The sequence below is a fragment of the Schistocerca americana genome, chromosome 4 (genome assembly GCF_021461395.2).
Source record: "Schistocerca americana isolate TAMUIC-IGC-003095 chromosome 4, iqSchAmer2.1, whole genome shotgun sequence".
In the NCBI taxonomy this organism is placed as follows: Eukaryota; Metazoa; Arthropoda; class Insecta; order Orthoptera; family Acrididae; genus Schistocerca; species Schistocerca americana.
In genome coordinates, this window is record NC_060122.1 from 263,505,808 (window position 1) to 263,526,989 (window position 21,182).

Consider the following 21,182-nt stretch of genomic DNA (forward strand, 5'->3'; position numbering starts at 1 on the left):
CCTTTCGCGGGCAAGTGCTCTACCAGCTGAGATACCGAAGCACGACTCACGGCCGGTATCACAGCTTTTACTTCTGCCAGTACCTCGTCTCCTACCTTCCAAACTTTACAGAAGCTCTCCTGCGAACCTAGCAGAACTAGCACTCCTGAAAGAAAGGATATTGCGGAGACATGGCTTAGCAAAAGCCTGGGGGATGTTTACAGAATGAGATTTTCACTCTGCAGCGGAGTGTGCGCTGATATGAAACTTCCTGGCAGATTAAAACTGTGTGCTCGACGGAGACTCGAACTCGGGACCTTTGCCTTTCGCGGGCAAGTGCTCTACCAACTGAGCTACCGAAGCACGACTCACGCCCGGTATCACAGCTTTTACTTCTGCCAGTACCTCGTCTCCTACCTTCTAAACTTTACAGAAGCTCTCGCCCGCATCTCGTGGTCGTGCGGTAGCGTTCTCGCTTCCCACGCCCGGGTTCCCGGGTTCGATTCCCGGCGGGGTCAGGGATTTTCTCTGCCTCGTGATGGCTGGTTGTTGTGTGCTGTCCTTAGGTTAGTTAGGTTTAAGTAGTTCTAAGTTCTAGGGGACTGATGACCATAGATGTTAAGTCCCATAGTGCTCAGAGCCAGAAGCTCTCCTGCGAACCTAGCAGAACTAGCACTCCTCAAAGAAAGGATATTGCGGAGACATGGCTTAGCCACAGCCTGGGGGATGTTTCCAGAATGAGATTTTCACTCTGCAGCGGAGTGTGCGCTGATATGAAACTTCCTGGCAGATTGAAACTGTGTGTCCGACCGAGACTCGAACTCGGGACCTTTGCCTTTACGGGCAAGTGCTCTACCAACTGAGCTACCGAAGCACGACTCACGCCCGGTATCACAGCTTTTACTTCTGCCAGTATCTCGTCTCCTACCTTCCAAACTTTACAGAAGCTCTCCTGCGAACCTAGCAGAACTAGCACTCCTGAAAGAAAGGATATCGCGGAGACATGGCTTAGCCACAGCCTGGGGGATGTTTCCAGAATGAGATTTTCACTCTGCAGCGGAGTGTGCGCTGATATGAAACTTCCTGGTAGATTGAAACTGTGTGCCCGACCGAGACTCGAACTCGGGACCTTTGCCTTTCGCGGGCAAGTGCTCTACCAACTGAGCTACCGAAGCACGACTCACGCCCGGTATCACAGCTTTACTTCTGCCAGTACCAAAAACTGTGATACCGGGCGTGAGTCGTGCTTCGGTAGCTCAGTTGGTAGAGCACTTGCTCGCGAGAAGCAAAGGTCCCGAGTTCGAGTCTCGGTCGGGCACACAGATTTACTTTGCCTGGAAGTTTCAACTACGGGTAAGTTGGTATAAGTATTGTACAAAGAGTTCTTCTTGTGCAATCCGCCTAGAAAGGCTAAAGGGGCCTTACACAGATGAGAAAAGTTATACACCGAGGCCACAGAAGTCATGGGGTATCTGTGAGTACATATCCAGATGGCGGTGGTGTCACGTATGCAATACAGAAAAGAGCAGTGCATTGATAGAATTCCCAATTGTACTCAGGTGATTCATGTGAAAAGATTTCCGACGATGGTAACTAACAGATTCTGAACATGGAATGGCAGTCAGAGCTAGAAGTATGGGACATTTTTATTATTCCGAAATCCATAGTGTCAAGAGCGTACCGAGAATACCACATTTCAGGCACTACCCATCATTACGGACTTAACATCCGGGCGCAGCGGCGTTTGGATAGAGTTGTTAGTGATTACAGAAAAGCAACACTGCGTGAAATAACCGCAGAAATCAATGTGGGACGTACGACGAACGTATCCGTCAGGACAGCGTGGCGAAATTTAATGTTAATGGGCAATGGCTGCAGTCGACCGACGCGAGTTTTGCTAACAGCACAATATCGCCTGTAGCGCCTCTCCTAGGCTCCTGAGCACATCAGTTAGACCCTAGAGAACTGGAGAACCGTGAGCTGATTAGATGAGTTCGATTTCAGTTGGTAAGAGCTGAAAGTAGGGTTCGTGTATCGAGCAGACCCCACGAAGCGACGGATTCAACTTGTCAACAAAGCACTCTGCAAGTTGGTGGTGCCTACATAATGGTGTGGGCTGTGTTTACGTGGAACGGACTCGGTCCTCTGGTCCAACTGAACCGATCATTGACATGAAATGGTAATGTTCGTCACTTGGATGTCATTTGCGGGTCATTCTAGAATTCGCGTTCCCAAACAATGATGCAATGCAGCCATTTCTAGAATTCGTGTTCCCAAACAATGATGCAACTTTTATGGATGACAAAAATGGTTCAAATGGCTCTGAGCAGTATGGAACTTAACATCTGAAGCCATCAGTCCCCTAGACTTAGAATAACTTAAACCTAACTAATCTAAAGACATCATACACATCTATGCCCGAGGCAGGATTTGAACCTGCCACCGTAGCAGCAGCGCAGTTCCGGACTGAAGCGTATGGATGACAATGCGCCATGTCACCGGGCCATAACCGTTCGCGATTGGTTTGAAGAACGTTCTGTGCAATTCGAGCGAATGACTTGGGCACTCATATCGGCCGACACGAATCCCATCGAACATGTATGAGACATAATCGAGAGGTCAGTTCTTGCACAAAATCCTGCACCTGCAGCACTCCCGCAATTATGGACGACTGCAGAGGGCTCAAGAGGGGCTTCCAACGGCTTGTTGAGGCCATACCACGTCGAGCTGCTGCACTAGGCCGGGCAAAACGAGATTCGACGCGATATAAGGTGGTATTCTGTGACTTTTGTTGCTTCAGTGAACGTGCAGATCGTTCTGTGTTAGAGTTAAATTTAACAACAATTTCTCCAACCATTGGGAAGCGAAAAAAGATATTTCCGTAGATAATGGGAGTAACTCTGTGACAGCATGCATAACTGTAGAAAAATATGTGGTAACTGAAATGGCAGAAATATATACTCATGAACTAAATTAGGGACATATGCATTAGGTTTAGTAAAAAAAAAGCAGAAGTTTTATTTCGCATTTCAGCTTTGATTCTAAATATGATACGCAGTTGCTAAGAATGTTTTACTGAATGTGTCTTGAGTTTGCTTTTATAATCCAAGAAACTTGTCAGTAAATACAAAACAGATTGAAGCAGTTACATTGCTTAGTGGATATTGTGTTAAAGTCTTGTTACGGGTTTTCTTCGCATAAAATTCGCCTTATAGTCACGTTAAAGAGTGCCACAGTATTGTTTACTCTCTTTGCTTAATGCGGTTTACTGGCTTTTCATTCTTATTTTGTTTCAATAAGCATAGCTCTATAATTACTTGAGTTCTTAAAAGATTTGAAAAATAAATCTCACCAAACACCAACTTTCTTCTGTGTATGAATAAAGAAAACTTACAAACCTCAGCTAATTTATGATAAAGTTATAACTGCGTGTCATAAAGAAATTCTAGGGAAATCCATTTTGATAATAGACCAACTTAACTCTATTTTCCCTTTCATAGAATTACAGTAACAATGTAGTCCTGAGTATTTAAAGTACTTAAAGTTACAATGTAGTCCTGACAATATTCCATATTCCGAATATACTATTTCTTCGAAAATTAAGGGATAGATGTAAAATTCCATACACGTCGAAATTAAATGTCGGTGCACATATACGTATAAGTTTATATTCCAAGAAAGTCCTGGACGTGTTACAATGTTGTGCATTTTCATAGTACCTAACATAACGCTATCAGTTATTTTGTGTTGATATTGCTGTAGGTACCATATTTTACACATTAAAAACGGCAAAACATAAGTTCTCTATTTTTCTGTTTTACTTTCATTTCTGATTTAAAATCCCTACATCGTTTAAAAAATGTGTTACTTATGCTTTCTTTTGCCTTCTCTTTTTTCCTTTCTATCACATGTAGTAAAACAATTATTTTTTCGGTATTAGTCATGCATTTTATTTTGTCACTAACACAACGTTTCTGCCATCACTTAATGCACAGCTATTTCTTCCTCAGAATCACAGCTATCAGAACTGACTTTCGCTCCACCAGCCAGTTTGATGACAAGTTATTAGAGTCTTCTACCAGTTCTATGAAAGAAACCGCGTGATCCATTGGACAGGGTTACATGTCACTAGTAGTCAGCAACTCAGCTCTGAACCTGTCAGTCTGATGCAAATAACCTTCATTGATAGAAAGTATACATTCTACAATCTCTTTCATTCTCTAAAATGGAGTCCTAGTAATTCTGCAGTTGCCTTGGCACGCACGCTCATGAACAATTGAGTTACCGATAGTTACTGTGTTGCAGAGAGTGCGCTTCCATTGACATGGAAATGAAATACCTGGGATGTCGAAAGCTTTTGAAGTGGCCGTCGGTGTGACAGCGGAATGTATGTTGACAAGACACGCTATTTCATAGCAGGGGAACGCAGATGTGGATGCCGGAGGCTTGGGTCGCTCTATTTCCAAGATCGTGCAAGCCTTAGGTTTCTCTCCTCCCAGCGGATCAAGCGTTTACTGTGCCTTGATTCGGAGAAACAGCAGTGGGCAATAACTTGTTCATTACAGGGGTTACAGTCAACTACCACTGACTGAATGACAGGACGGTGTCGGCAACTCCTTCCTGAATAGTAACCGCTTCAATAGCATAGCGTTCCGAACCCGCTTCTTCGTTTTTGTGAGGTACAGGGACCGTTACGTCACACTTGTATCTCTGTTCACCGTTCATCACGGTGCACATAGACTAGTATGTCCGCAGGAACGTCCAAATTGGAGGTTCGAAAGGTGGAAGAATGGTGATTAGATGGACGAATCGCGGTTCACTTTCATACTTGTGGGTAGCAGGGTACGAGTGCGTTGAAAAATACATGAAGCCAAGCATCGTGGTTTCCCACCAGCGATCTTCTCAGGTAAGTGGCACAGTCATTATCGCGTTAGGGATGGAACGGTCACATAGATAATATTGTGGGTATAGCAAACCAAAGACTGCGATTCACTGGCAGAACACTTAGAAGGTGCAACAGGTCTACTAAAGAGACTGCTTACACGACGCTTGTGCGCCCTATTCTGGAGCATTGCTGTGCGGTGTAGGGTCCGCACCAGGTGGGACTGACGGATGACATCGAAAAAGTACAAAGAAGGACAGCTCGTTTTGTATTATCGCGAAATAGGGGAGCCAGTGTCACAGACATGATACGTGAATTGGAGTGGCAATCTTTAAAAAAGGGCGTTTTTCGTTGCGACGGGATCTTCTCATGAAATTTCAATCACCAGTTTTCTCCTCCGATGTAGATGTAGTTGTTTGCATGAGATAAGATGTAGACCCTTTTGTGTTCGCATTATCTCTCCCTGTCGAAGAATATAAGCTCTTCTTGTCTGATCATGTTCATCCCTTTGTTCGTCGGAAACAGTTCATACACGTCCCTCTGTGGAACGAGCGCTCTTTAAACATGCAGGTACCTTCGAAGCGCAACCAAAGCTCATTGAAAACCGTCGTAATGAACGAATCAACAACGTCACTGAGTGAGATGCAGGCACCTTGAAGCCATTTCTGACCAATCTCTGGGTGAAGGTTGAGTGATCATCAACGTACGTGGATTCTTAGCGTCTTCGGTATCTCGTGCACTTTATGCCTTGACATGTCGTAGCTCTGGCAGGTTAGGATTTAAGTGCTTCTAATGTACTTACTCATTAATCTATACCATCGTTGTGTGCCCATTCATCATTGCGCAGTCCTAGCCCACGAATATTGTGGCTAGATAATGAGAACTAACACAGACTAGGCGAATTGCATTAAGGACTACCTTGTAAAAAATACACTAAGCTACAAAATTAAAGTGCAGGATAGGTTAAGTATCAGAACATGTTAACTACTAGGTCGAAATAAATGGAAGTACGGAGCATGTTGCCAGAGGCCTCCCAGTTGCGTGATACGCCGTCATGTCAGCGTGACTATAGCGTCAAATCGGGCTGGCCACACAACACGAGGCAGTTGGAGGAACGGTGAAAGACAGTGTGTGTCAATCAGCGCGCAGGTACGGTGACTGTGGTGGTGTTCTTCATTACCTCATGGCCTAGAGACAATTTCATATTGCAAGGAATCATTGACAAACTAGGAGGAGGACGAAGTGTGACGAATGTAGGGGAGTTTGGTATTGCTCACAGCATTGTTTTCACTGGCGCTGCTGAACGAAGGAGAGGAAGTGGTCGACAACGCTCAGCTACACCAGCAGGTGACCGTTATATTGTACAACAGGTAAGAAGAGACCGGCGTGATATTACGGATATAACTGCAACCACATTTAACAGGTGTGCAAGACACGCGATCTCGCGCTTAATGGTGACATGGCGACTGCGTGGTGACGGTCTATTTGCCCAACGATCAGTAGGTTATGATCTGTTTACAACCGCACAACGGCGGTAACGATTGCGATGGCGACAGGAGTGTAGGGACCTATGAGAGCGGGGTTGCCTGCTCTTCTCGGAAGAGAGCAGATTCAAAGCAGTGGGGATTCTGGATGTACTGTCGTATGGTGCCGGCCGGGGTGGCCGAGCGGTTCTAGGCGCTCAGTCCGGAACCGCGTGACTGCTACGGTCCCAGGTTCGAATCCTGCGTCGGGCATGGATGTGTGTGATGTCCTTAGGTTCGTTAGGATTAAGTAGTTCTAGGGGACTGATGACCACAGATGTTAAGTCCCATAGTCCTCAGAGCCATTTGAACCATTTGTCGTAAGGCGAGAGGTGTGAACACGTAAGGCACCTAGTAACATTGTCGAACATGATCGTTCTGGTGGTCCTGGCGTTATAATTTAGGGGGTCATAATGCTGCATGGGCGCACAGACCTCCATATCTTTGAACACAGCACACTTAGCGGTCAAAATTATTGTGACACTGTACTCCATTCCCATGTGCGTCTCTTCAGGAGTGCATTTGGCCATGACTTCATTTTTATGCATGGCAATGCGCGACTTCGAACACCAAAGACGGAGGAACTCTTAGGACGAGAGAGTATTCGGCGAATAGATTGGCCCCCTTAAATCCCATAGAACACTTATGGGACGCTTTGGGCAGACGTACTAAAGGACAAAATCTGCGACATTGTCGCGAAAAAACTGTGACCCGTATATGTAATAAGTTTCCTTTAATTTACGTCTATGGTCACAAACTTTTTGTTAAGATCTGATGATGGTCATTAAAGACCGAAACCGGTAATCTGTTAAGAAAAAGTTTGTGATCATAGACGTAAATTAAAGGAAACTTAGTGCTAAAGGACGTCCACGTGCACCGACGACCACCCATCAGTCGTCTGTGTTGATCACACTCTTTTTAAGAAACATTTCCTGCTTTTTGTAATGTCGAAGGAATCATGGTGACTTTAGTAAAACTACCGTCTTTGAATGAAACTATAATTTTGTTCATCTAACTGCGTATTTCTTTCAGTTACCTACTGTACTGTACTATAGCAGTTTTTGTGTATATATAGTCCAGGTTTCATCTAGCTGTCTTATTTGCTAGATGCACGTCATGCGATAGTTACTTTCGTCCTTCCATTCTGCACACCAGTGAAATGTATATTATGTAATATATCTCAGCGACAGGACACGTAAGTGTTATCGTAAGCGGTTTCGACTTATTACCAAGTCTTTATCAGAGCAGGAAGAGAGAAAAGGAAGATAGTAAGATACCACGAAGCTAAAGTACAAATCAAACTACCTTCTATACAAAACCAAACGTACTTGAACACGTCACATAGTAGCTCAACTCACGAGATCCAGAGAGGAGCCACAAATTTTAATACGAGCGCTATGATTGTTGAAACTGAAGCCTTACGAAGTCGCCTGAGCCGAGCTATCGCCTCACTGGGAGCGTCTCTCCGGGACTCTACAATTGACGAGTTACTAAGCAAAACATACAACTTATTTGTCGGTGTGCATAAAAGTTAGTTTGATTTGAAGTTCAGTTTATTAGTATTTTACTATCCGTCTTTTCTCCCACGCGTTTCCAGTCGTACACTGTCCACCGACGTCACTCTTTCTACTCCTTCAAGAGTCGCTTACATTGACAACAGAAATGGGTGGCTTACGAAGAGCTGCTCCATCATCGCTCCCCGTTATAACTCACTACGTACATTCATTCTGCTATCTGGACAGCTGGTAGCATTTTACGACTCGTGATTCTCTTAGCTTGTTACGTGTGACTTGTTACAATAACTACCTGCAATGCCCAATTTTCCCATGTCCCTCAGTACATGAGGTTTCTCTTGTTTTGTTTAAGCTGTGGTTCTTGCTTCGAGTTTCCGTTTCACAATCACCACATCAACAGTTGACTTGGGCAGATTTAAAAGGGTTTTAATGTCCCTGATGGATTTGTTACTTAAGTGAAATCCATGTTCTAAGTATCTATCTCTCCTTACCAACCCTTCTCTACTGACAACACAACAATCCCCGTCTCCTTTCATACTGACGGGTTCTCCTATTGTACCATCTAGTAGCTGATGCCGCATTACATAGTTCTGGTTGTGTAATATACAAAAAATGAGAAACATTCTACTGTCAAAATCATTTTACAATGTAGCCATCGTGTCTGCCTTTTTCGTTAGTCTGTTGGACTTTGTAACTTGTGTTACCAACTATTCACGTACTAATTTAGTAATACGAATGATTAAGTTTTTATTAGATTTTAATCTGTGCGTTTGTGTTGCACAAGACCGCCTCCAAGGCTGAAACTGCAGTTCTGCAACGCGGAATAACCTCTGAGTCTAGAACATTTTAAAGCAGCTGGACTACGACAGTTCGTCATACCTCGTATATCTTACGTCTAAAATTTTGATCAGATATATCTTACGACTAAAATTTTGATCAGGAAGCACATACTAACCAACAAATTTGGATGAAAGTAAAAATGCATTACAGATGTCTGTGGTTCTAACCTAAAATGAATACGAAATTAGAATTAACTTAATACCTTCAGTTGCTGACGGGCGTTGATATATATCAACGGGACAGGTGAAAATGCGTGCCTCGACCGGAACTCGAACCCGAGATCTCCTGCTTACATGGCAAACGCTCTATCCATCTGAGCCACCGAGGGCACAGAAGATAGTGCGGCTGCAGGGACTATTTCGCGCACGCCTCCCGCGAGACCCACATTCTCACCTTTTATGTCCACACACTACATTCGTAGTCTCCCACCCCAACACACTCATTACTCGTGGAAGACATTCGTACCAAGTGCCGTAAGAGTTCAGGGAATATGTGTGCATCCGCACAGAACAAGTAGGTCACAGCCGGTATTGCCAGAACTATGTACTTATATGGATATGGTGTCTGTTCTTTCGGACATGTCCGAAAGAAAAGACACCATATCCATATAAGTATGAAATTAATACGTTTCTCATTTTTCGTTAAATATTTACATAGAATTGTGTCCCTTAACTACCCTGTCACTTCCTCATTGTAAAAACAACAGAATACGCTTCTCCATCCGACATTTCAGACCCGCTGTTGCCCGTACATCACTGGACACAGGAAATGGTGACTGCGGGAGATAACCACAACTCGCCAACGCCTTAAGTGCCCGCTGCTCTCGACAGTAAATCTACACTAGAAACATATCCATAAATCTCGGTATGACGTGCCCCCCACACGAGTCTTTAGGTTATTGTGTTCTTTTGTATAGGGGCAGTCGACTGCTGTCTCTCACACGTAGTCTCTACAGCAGTCTAGGATCTGTTCCAGAAGAAAGTGTTCGATCTTATCGGTAATGATCGATGGCCTGTATTTTGAGCACAAAACAAAAATTTACGAGGCCAAAAAATATGAAATGTTGCGTTGTACTGAACTGAATGAATTATCGTACCTATCGTAAGTGTTTCTGTGTGTAGTAGGATTTAGATAACTTCATGCTCTTTTCTACTATTAAAAAATAAAGACATTGTACGATCAATACAGTATTATTCGCTCAAGCTTACAATGATCATGGACATATTGCAGAAGCTTATTTGTATTATTAATATATCGTCAGTTTGTTAAAAGTTCTGGTATTTATCTATTACCCAAGAAAAGTGTTCGGAAATCTTCGATCAGAAATGATGAGTCCAACAGATTTTTATTTGTTTCTGTAAGAAAGGTCTCCCAAACAAAACTAATAATACAAAGCTGTGTGTGTGTGTGAGTGTGTGTGTGTGTGTGTGTGTGTGTGTGTGTGTGTGTGTGTGTTCACAATCGTTTAAAATCTTCCCACAAATTCTTCTTTTATTGGATTACCTTACAGTTTGAGAAACCGTATGTTAATATTTCGAAGGTTTTTAACATGTAGCTCAAAAGTAACGCAAATAAGTATCCAGCAGGAAGTAAGGAAATGCTCACAAATTAATTTCAAATTCTTCTTAGCACTTCCATTTATGTTCAGGCATGGATATCATTGTTAGATCTTTAAACTGACAAACACACTCATCGTAAGTCGCAAAGAGATGTGGTACTACAGAGAATTAAATCTCGGACGTATTTCGGTGTGGCTCATTTAGAAACTTATACGTGGGCTACTTCTCTAAAAGTTCTTAAAATATCTCCAAAAGTATTTTCATTATCTGATGGAGTAGTAGACACTAGGGGTATTAGATCGTTGTAGGCACACGGTACTGACTATACAGCAATAAATAAGAATTTTTTACCATTGCAGCGAAGCCTTCTCGATTATAATCATATCAGATCTTTATCTCTGAAAAGAGTTTCGGGATCACTCGTTCGCCATATCGGTTATTTGTCGACCGGATATAAGTGCGAAAACTACGAACACAAATTAAAAACACTGAACCAAATAAAGACACTGTCAATGCAGACAAACAAAGCTCTCGTCCCAGCAGAGATATCTCTTTCCCGGTCAAAGTCTTTCTCGTCGATACGTTGTATTTGAACTACCGCTTTTGTTGGTCTCATTCGTACCATTTCTTGCTGGAATATTCATTGTAACGTAGCTTCATCTCTTTTCAGTACTACCCTAAATTTTACATCGATAAATTCCTTAAAGAAATTTTTTCTCCATTTTTCCATTAATTCTCATTGTCCCGACTGACTAACTCACTCACTCATCATCGCCCAGCCCAAACCACTACGGATAGAAACTTGAAATTTGCAAAGGCTGTAGATCATATACTACAGGTGTCGTTTAAGAAGGGATTGTTCGAAATTCCATTGCTAATGGGGGCTAAGGGGTGAAATAGGGGATGAAAAGCATTTTTGAAGTTACATCTACAAGGTTTTTGATCCCCTAAGGGAGTGAAATAGGGCATGAAGAATTTTACGAAATTATTTCATTATGACAGCATTTTGAAAGCGAAATCTACGAAAATTTGTATTTGGCATCTATGTTAGAAATAAAAAAATATGTATTTAACTGTTTTTGGAAATTCAACCACTAAGGGGAAGAAATAGCACATGAAAATTTTAAAGAAGATATTTCGTTGTACTAAAATAGATTTCAAGCTTAATCTTTGAAAATTGTTATTTCTCTTCTCGGTTAAATACAAAGAAATATGTATTAAGGGATGAAAGTTTCTACGGAAATATCACAGAAAGACCGCTAAAGACATGATTAACAGAAACCTTACACACCAGCTATCGGAATAGCTTTTTGGCCAGTGGTACATACTGAATAGGCCAAGCTTTTATGACCTTCATTAGTGTGAAAATTTTAGAAGATTTGCAACTTGTGAACATCATAAAAGCTCGATTACAGAGAAATAAAAAAGTCTCTGGTAAACCATATAGTCTTCACGAGGGAAGGAGTGGGCGATAAGCTAGTCACAAATAAACGGTGAGAATAATTAAACATTTCGAATGAACTTCCATCCCACTAATGCTCTAAAAGACGGTTGAAGATAGAAATGGACAATGTATTCCACAGAGCTAGATTCGCTCTTTCAGGATCACAAGTGGCCAACAATTATGCACGATCTTTCTACTTTTATTCTTGGCGGTGCGAATATGTTTAACATTCCCCTCGTAGCCAGAGCACATATTCGTGTAATTTTCAACGCACTAACAGCGTAATCCACTTCCTAAGACACGGGAGGCATGGATGGAAACAGAGTCCTTCAAGGCTGACTCAGCACCAGCAGGAAAGAAACTTATCCTCAAGGGAAAAGGAGGTAATGAAGATAAGGATCTAACGACCCATCCACAGCCTCGGACTGGGCCAAGAAAGGGATTTGTTCTGTTGCTGGTATTTTGAAGATAGGTGGATACTGGGCAAATATCGTTGTGTACATAGTGTTTTTACGGTAGTATAAACAAAATGGGCTAGTAGAGGACCATTAAATAAGCACATAATACTGATAAACGTAGGTCCGGAAATCAGTAGCTTTTCCGACGCCGCGTATTAATGCTGAGAACACGAACATCTACAATGGAGTCCCCGAGGATCCAAAGGGCAACATGCCGCCCACCGTAAGCTTCAACATATCTCCTCATCGATGCTCATACACTTTAAAAAATCCCAGTCGTGTTCCGAATGCACGGAAAACCGTCCAAAATGTTATCCCGGAGTTCGTCTATCAGTATAGCTGGCATTCAGCTAAGCTTTTAATTATCTGCACACAATAATGTCTAACGGGTTAAAGGCTAGTTACCCACGATGCCATGGTACTGGAGAGACACGACCGATACTCTAGTTGTCGAAACGCTTGTCATATTCCTGGCTGTGGCCGCCAGTATTTTAATTTGCACGAAGCTCGCCTTGATGCAGCCTGATACAACTGAAGTGGCATATGGCACGGAAGTGGAGTGAGGTACAAGCGACAGGTGGCACAGTATGTACCATTTTCGTGGGAGAGTCGGCCAATTGTACTGGACTCGCTTCTGATTGGTCAGCACATTCGGGTACTAGACGCCAAAACTACTAATTTCTCTTAAAAAGTATTGATAAACTTTTCATTGTATTTAACGCAGTTTTTATTATGACAACCTCTCATAGTCACTCAACGAGTTCATCTATAAACTTAGTCACTCTGCGATAGTCACTCTGTTTCAGGCGTTCTAGAGGGACGGACACGTAACTATGCTCTGGTCGTTCTGGAGGGACGGACATGTCGTACTCTGTATCGGAAGTTGGATAGAAAAGTTACCGTATAATTAAAAAGCTATGGCGAATGTTGTAAAAGACAGTGTAAAATGTTTGAATATTTGAATAAAAACCAAACAGGAAACATTAATGAGAAGTGCCGCCTACTATAATTGTCAGTACTACTGATCTTACCCTCTGTAGATACAGAGACTAGCCTGGGCAAGAGGAATTCCATAAAAAGCACAATAACAGGTTCAAGAGGACAGCACAGCAGGCTCCGCCAAAGAAGATCCGACGACCGACGAGCTGTCTTCTGCGTTGGAGACACAACTTTAGAAGACGATAATTCGGTAGAAACAACGGTTGGAGATTCTCATTCAGTCTCACCAGATCTCTCCAACTTCCAGATCTGACTTCCAAATCACACGTAATTTGTACGCTCCTTAGGAGTGCTAAGGAATTATGACAAAATAAAACGAGGACAGGTTGTTTCTTTGTAATGTACGCTTCACATGTGGTAATTCGAAATAAATGTGGCCTTTGACATTAACAGTGTTGTAGGTCTGGTATGACTGCATCTGTCGATACGTCGAATCAGGGAAATTATTACTTTCCAGACCTATGGTTCTTAGAAGTATTTGATTGTTTTATTGTCCTCTGCTCAGCCCTCTCCTGTCTCTTCATGTTCTTTGACGTTTCCCTCCTAGGTGTTATCCACTCTCGGATTGCAGAGGTCTCATTCGTTCAAGTCATCCGATCCTCGATCTACGTTTTCCATTGTTTCCCGTGCGTATTTCTCGCATCTTTGTACTAGCTCTCCTCTCCTCCTTCTGGGCGGCTCCCAGTTTAAAATCTTCTTTGGGCACATACAGTTGGGCATTCTCTCTACGTGCCTATTAACAATGAAGCACTCTTTTCTTCACTGTTTTGAGATGGAGCACGTTATTCCACAAGGATCCACACCTCCTCGTCTCATATCTTCCTTCGCCTTGTTAACTGCAGACATCTTCTCGTATAGTCCAATTGCACTGTTCAAATTTTCTCTCTCTTTCCTTGTTTCAGACCACATTTCAGTTTTATAGAGATTTACGCTCTCCGCCACGCTCTGAAGTCTTCCTTTCGTTGTGTCCTTCCAATATCATCTCTCCATATTACCCCCACACAAAGCTTAAGAAGCTCTCTTTCACGGTGGCGTTCTGGAACTAATATCGGTGCTGTCTATTGTCAGTCTCTAATATTTGTAGCGTCTCCAGGATTTTATTTCTCCCTCCACTAAATCAGTTATCACCAAATCCTGTCCCATGTACACAAACACACACACACACACACACACACACACACACACACACACACACACACACACACTCCGTTAGTCCAGATTTATTCCCACACCCCACTCCTTAAGCTTTCTCAGCATGTACTCCACATCCTCTTGATCTTGAGAGATTTATTTATTCATTTACTATTTTCTTTTTGTCTGCTATTAACATGATTTCTAAAGATTTAGTGTAACTAATCGTTATGGTGTTTACGTAACATCCCCACAGAAAGAGGAAAAACTTCAAAGAAAGAAAAGTCCTACAAACTATCATTTGGCCATCGTGAGAGAGATTACTTTATCATCCGTAACTAAAAGAGAAGTAAGAATAATAATTAGTGTTACTTGGCCATATTCCCATTACTTCACACGTTTTTGCTGATCAAGCCACCGCAATGCTGAGAACTTTTCCCAGAAAGTTTACTACCTGACACACGAACCGTTACATCCCACCTAATGATAGCTGCTATACTGTTGATCAGGAAGCAGTACCATGTAGACATAATAGGCAATAGATTAATCTACAGTGTCTACTTCACCAAAGCTGCCTAAATTAATGAAGTGGTAATGCCACTTTTGATACTAAAAACGAAAAAATCTTCTTATCAGGACATTATGAAATCGTAGGGGAGTAACAGCAAACGTCTGGTCTTTATTGTCGGTAGGCACTTCTACAATGGGTAGCCAAAACCAGTTCCCGTCAAGTGCGAACAACGTCGCTAAACTTGAAATGTTCACTTTTACAAGGAGAGGTTCCCAGCGTTGTTATCAACTTTTTGAAACTACCTATACGGTGGTGAAGGTTAGGATCCCGGATATCACACATAGCAGCCATCCACCCTGGTGGGCCCTCGCTTGCGAGCAATTACGAAAAAAATTTTGGAATTTTTTGTAATACTCAGTAACATAAAAAAGTTCCTTGTCACAGTTTGGTTGCTTGTACAGTGTATGTATGTATATATATGTATGTATATATACATAGTGACTATGTATATATCCCAGTATGTACTGCAAATTTAAAAATGTGTATTGTGTATACCAACTGCACAACGGAAGCAGACATCATACAATGTTAAACTGTAAGTTAGTTTCACATTATTAACGCTGTTAAACTAATATCTACAATATACCATGTTGTAACACAAAAATGTACTATCAACAGGCAAACAAGTAAAAAACCTGATGTAAATCACTAAAAAGCACCTGAAGATAAGCCTCCAGGGCTCGAAATGCATAGTGCAGTAAATAAACGTAACTTGTGACTGAAGGCGGTTGTTCTTCATTTTACGAAAGTGAAACAGTCGCGGACGAAACACTGAAAAACAATGGATAAAATTAATGTATAAATATAATTACATTTATATTCACAAAAATTCCGATTGAAAAAAAGTAAAATATAAAGAAAAAAAGAAACAAATTAAAAAGTTCATACAATGATTATAGTTATGTGAAAACGGAACAGAAATAAAAAATTACATTTAAACGAATTGACTGATAACAATAATGATCGAAATAATTTCGATAAAGATTTATAAATAAAACAAAATGTTTTGTGCATCTGATAAAATTTGAACCCACTACTTCCTGCATCTGAAGCTGTTCCCTATCCATTATATCAGTCAACCGGACTATATTACAGAAATTTTTTATTGCTACTGAGTATCACACAAAACTACGATTTTTTTTTGTCAGTTACTCGCAAACGAGAGCCCACCAGGGTGAATGGCTTTTGATGAAATAAAAAAATATATATATTTATTTATTATGTAAAAAAAAGAATGAATGAAAATGGGGAAGAATTGGCTTTCAATATTTTTGTTATTTAATCTTTCAGTACGAATTTTGTTGTAGAACCCCTCATTTACGTGTGGTAATAAAAATTCATTCAGACAGAATTAAGCACATTTAAAATTACGTGAACCTTAGCAACCCTCTCATGCTGATAAATTCATACTAACTGATTAAGAACATTTAGTTGAAAACAGTGTAAATTAAATTTTTTTACGTATTTCGGCCTTGGCACACATTTTCTAAATGCAGTGGTTTTTTTAAATATTTACTGAATTCTTTCCCGGCGTTAGCTATGGAACACAAGACTGTCTCTGTTAGCACAAAATGGTTAAATATTGCCAAGCCGACTTGAACGTTTAATTATCATTGACAAAACACATTTCACTATACGTTTAAGTTATTTGCTTTAGAAATTGAAAGAACCAACAGATTAACAACTTCAAAGTTAATTATCCGCCTATGAATGCACAAATGTAAAAGCAGTAATAAATTATGTCAGCCTCAGGATCGCTGTAAAAGAAAAATATTTCGTAATTCACTGCTAATTTTATCTGCTCCCGGTTTACGGGTTTGGTTAATTTTTTAGCGGAACAATTTTTTAAATGTGCCGCCGCTGCAAATCGTTCGGTCGCGGCACAGCTCAGCAACACCAACGATAATCGCTAAAAATGCTGAAAATTCTTTAAAGGAATATTATAGATGACATGGGCAAGCTAATTTACATTAGTAATACACAATTTTGATAATTTATAATGTATTTAGACCACGACAATAATTAAACTTACATTACTTTGTAATTTCTCCTCTAATGGCGGCTAAAGATAGATATAGACAAAAGAAGTCTACTCATTCATAAAATGCTACGTCACAGGTTCCTCTCTCTCTTAGCTCTCGAGGAAGACGACAAAGAATGCACATTATGTATTCCTATTTATACTATTGCTGATTGTGAATGTCTCTTTGTAATCTTGCAATATTATTTTCCTCTGTGGCTGTATTTTACAATTTTTAATCGCAGATATTAACATATTTCGTAATTACATTATGAGTATAGAAATATTACAATCATAAATACATCGAGAATATTATTACAGAAAATATTACAATAATAACGAATGTCCTTTATACAATATGAAATAATATTTTTTTGTTAAACAATTACAGTACATACGAATTGCTTCATAGTGGCGTACATAGTACAATAAAATGTCATTTCATTTTATTAATAGTGTGTGTGCGTGCTGCCAGGGAACGTTACAGGCTGCAGTGTGCCGTATCCGGGGTCTTAACGTACATCACCATGTAGAGAGTTCCAAAAAGTCGATCGCAAGGCTGGAGATCTCTCCTTGTTAGACTGTGTGTGCTCTTGACTGAATTTCCCTCACCATTTCAGGCGGTATCCAGCTTGTCGCTCTTGGAACAATTTGTATGACAAAGGCTAATGTCTAGGCTGCACCTTTAGAGTAGAGACAGAAATATCAGCAATCGAAATGCGTACAGCAAAGGGATATATATATATATATATATATATATATATATATATATATATATATATATATCGTGCATATTTCCAGAACCCTGAAAAAGTGTTATGTAGATGTCTGCTTTCTGCAATTCTCCTATGAACTGCGTGTTGAACGAAAAGCCTATAAAATTTGCTGGCAGCCCAGAACTGTGTGCTGGACTGAGACTCGAAGAAGGAAAATGAGAGAAAGGCTGTGGTTAACGTCTCCACAACATCGAGGTTATTAGAGAGGGCCGATACTGAAACTCAGGATCTTCTCCTTTCGCGGGCAAGTGGTGTACCCAAGCCTGACCCGTCCTCAAAGGTTTGATTCCGCCAGTACCTCATCTCCTACATTCCAAACTTCATAGAAGATCTCCTGCGAAACTTTTAAGAGTAGCGCTCCTGGAAGAATGTACACTGCGGAGACATGACTTAGTCACGTTCTGTGGGGTGAGATTTTCTCTCTGCAGTGGAGTGTGCGCTGATATGAAAGCTACTGATAGATTAAAACTGTGTGCCGGACCGAGACTCCCAATAGGGGCCAGGCTCCAGCACTTGCCCACGAAATGTGAGCGTCCAGATTTCGATTCTCGGTCCAGCACACATTTTTAATCTGCCAGGAAGTTTCTTAGCTGCGCACCCTGCGCTGCACAGAGAAAAACTCTGTATAAAAATGTTTGTCTTCGCTAATCCTTTAGCGCTCTTCGAGAAGTGTGGAGTGCTATGGAGATTTATAACACCGCCTATTTAGTTCCACAGTCATCTGCTTACTGTATTAATGTGATAAATCACTAAACAACACCATTAATGTTATTGAAGGTAGCTGTAAAAAAATAACCGCCTTGGTCGTTACCATATGAAGTCATAAAAATTACAGCGTGTAAAAAGAGTGAGAGTGAACTAAACACCGCGAAACTGTATAATGTATGTATTTATTTGGGGGGGGGGGGGGGGGAAGGGGGGCGAAGAGGTGGCCATGGATGAAGGGCCGGCTGGGGTGGCCGAGCGGTTCTAGGCACTACAGTCTGGAACCGCACGACCGCTACGGTCGCAGGTTCGAATCCTGCCTCGGGCATGGATGTGTGTGATGTCCTTAGGTTAGTTAGGTTTAAGTTGTTCTAAGTTCTAGGGTGCTGATGACCTCAGAAGTTCTATGGTGTTCAGAGCCATTCGAGCGATGAATGAGGGGTAAGGGACAGATTCCATTTTGAGATATCTGAAAAGCGTTTGGCACGGTGCCACACTGCTGACTGTCAATTAGGGTACTGGCATACGGAATAGGTTCCCAGATATTTGAGTGGGTCGAAGATTTCTTACGTAACAGTATCCAGTCAGTTGTCCTCGACGGGTGTGTTCATCAGAGACAAGGATATCACCAGGAGCGCCTCACGGACGAGTGTTAGGACCGTTATTATCATCTATATACACAAATGACTTGACGGACTGGTTGAGCAACAATCTGCTGGTGCTTGAGCATGATGCCCTGATGTACTGGAAGGTGTCATCGTTCAGTGAGTGTAACGTGATACAAGGTGACTTAGACACATGTCTAGTTCGTGTGATGAATATACAAATGTAGAAAAAAGAAAGTTAATGCAGATGACTACGAAAAACAGTCCCGTGATATTCGAATATAGCATTAATGATAATAGTAATAAGCTGCTTGACACAGTTATGTCGATTTAATACCTAGGCATAAAGTTGCAAAGCGAATACAAATGGAGCGAGCGAGGAGGATTGTAGTAGTGAAGGCGAATGGTCAACTTCTGTTTATTAGGAGAATTTTGGAAAAGGGTGGCTCTTCCTTAAAGGAGATCGCGTATAGAACACCGGTACGACCCATTCTTGAGTACTGCTCGAGTGTTTGGAATCTCCACCTAGTCGGATTAAAGGAGACAAGGAAGCAATTCAAAGGTGGGCTGCTAGATTTGTTGGGAAGGGGATGATCTTCACGAGGAACACATTGACAAACTCAGCGAACTTTGAAGTCCTGCATTTTAAGTTGACTGCAGAACACTTCTGCTGCCGCCAACGTGCATTTCGGGTAAGGATTAAATATAAGAAAAGAGGAATTAGGGCTCATACGGACGCATATAGACAGTCGCTTTTCAATCGCTTTATTTGCGAGTGGAACAGGAAAGGTAATCACTAGTAGTGGTGCAAGGTACCCTCCGCCACGCACCGTAAGACCGCGCAGTGAGTCAACATTGCGTCTAAATTTCGTGAAATTGGCATACGAAATGAGAATTATGTAACAGCGCCGTCATTCAAGCGTTAGTTACGCTCTCCAGACTTATTCGAAAGGTTAGTTGTGGAAACCTACTTGTCTTATTCAGAACAGAGAGTAAAAAGTGGAGGTCAGACGACCGTTTTTAGTGGTTTTAGAGGATATTAAGGTCAAGCAGACAAGAATCCAAGACAACAGCAGGGACTACACACGCGCGTGAGTCTGAAGATGGAAAGGCGAGCCGCAGTTTGGAGCGACTTGATGAAGACATTAACCCCACCACGGCAGCCGACGAGAAATCCCGCAGGTGTTCCGATTCATTCTGGCCAAGTTGTTTTGTGTGCCACGGCGTCATTACGGAGATTGATGTCCTCTCTTCGGACTTGTTTACAAAGAAGCTTGTTAATTCTCTCGGTAAGGGGTTCGGCGTTTTAGAAGCGACGGCTAAGAGAAAGAAGAGGAGGCGTAGCGAAGCTCGCCACTGGAGATTTTACAAGCTGTTAACAACCAGGCGATGAACACAGCGGGTGAGAAAGGTGAAGAATGTACTTAGGATAACAGTGAGAGAGAGAACAAAAATATATTGTCTTCTCTCCGTCAAAGCGGTCTCAATGAACTGTTAAGCGAGGAATGACGCGTCGTTCTGTAATGTTGGCGCACCTGTGAGCGGGCAACAGCCACAGACCGCTTGCGGCTAAGGTTCTCTCTCTCTCTCTCTCTCTCTCTCTCTCTCTTTCTCTCTCTCTCCGTCGCTGTCATAAATTATAACTCGCTGGATCGCGGAGGTGCTGTGAGGGAAGGAGGAAATGGGGGAGGTAGGGAGAGAGGGAGAAAGAGTTAATCAAAGAGAGTGAGAGAGAGAAAACTGCAAAGGCGGGCCGCGAAAAAAGGCGTGCGCGTGAGCAGAGATGCCGCCGGTATTTTAATAACACGGCAATAATCGTCCCGGAATGAGATGTCAGCATAGCGTAGGCCTGGCTGTCGTGCATACGCGATGGCAGTCCATTACTGCGGTGAAGTCGTGAAGGAAGACTATGACGAAGCTGACCACTGCGGTTTCTAAAACGCCGCAATAGCAGTCCTCTGCAAATCGTCCAGTGCCCACGTTCACTAACATACGTACGTATATGAAGAGAAAAAGACGAAGCCTATCTTCATCACACAGCTTCGTCCTCCGTAGCCGACGTCGCTAAAGCGCGCCAGTGCGGAGTTGTTCGACTCGGAGGTAAGCTGGTTCGAAACTTGATAGTGGATGAAACTTTCTTAGCCACTGTTTGACTATTGAGGGGAGGAGGGGCGGT